The sequence below is a fragment of the Geospiza fortis genome, unplaced genomic scaffold, assembly GCF_000277835.1.
Source record: "Geospiza fortis unplaced genomic scaffold, GeoFor_1.0 scaffold85, whole genome shotgun sequence".
Taxonomy (NCBI): domain Eukaryota; kingdom Metazoa; phylum Chordata; class Aves; order Passeriformes; family Thraupidae; genus Geospiza; species Geospiza fortis.
In genome coordinates, this window is record NW_005054358.1 from 2576052 (window position 1) to 2576902 (window position 851).

Sequence of the window (851 nt, forward strand, 5' to 3'; positions counted from 1 at the left end):
TACTTTACTGTATTATATTAAAGAATACTATACTAACTGTACTAAAAAATACAGAAAGGATTCTTACAGAATGCTAAAAAGATAACAATGAAAACTCCTGACTCTTTCCAGAGTCCTGACACAGCTTGGCCCTGATTGGCCAAAGAGTGAAAACAACTCCCAGCAGAATCCAATGGAACAATCACCTGTGGGTAAACAATCTCCAAACACATTCCACATGAGCACAACACAGGAGAAGCAAATGAGAGAAGAATTGTTTTCCTTTTCTCTGAGGCTCCTCAGCTTCCCAGGAGAAAAGCCCTTTGTGAAGGGATTTTTTCAGAGAAAATGTGAATGTCACAACGCTGTGCCCTCACTGTCCCCACAAGCCCCTTCCCCTGGGACACATTCCCAGCTCCAGGACCAGGCATTTAACAGCCAGCATTGCCTCTGCCTGCACTCAGGGGGTGGAAGTGCCTCCCCATCCCACATCCCCAGACCCAGGATGCACTCCCCAGTGGATGCTGGATACTCTCACACCCTCCCACAGTGTCCTAAAATCCCAAATATTCCAGGGGAGCCCCTAGGGAGGATGGTCAGCAGATCAGCAGGAGCTGATCTGAAGTGTTTCCCCTTTCAGCCCCAGGACTCAGAAGATTGTGGGACACCCCCATTTCTGCCAGTTAAGCACATGCCCAGTATCTTAACAGGTTTCAATTGAATTTTTGGGGGTGAAAAAGCCCAGAGTGAGGCCTCCTGGCCTAGACTCCTTTGGAGAGGACCAGGAAGGAAGGATCAGGATGTGGCCCCAAGGCTGCTGGGGGAGGCATCTCTCACATCAACTTCCCCTTGGTACCACAAACATCCTTACC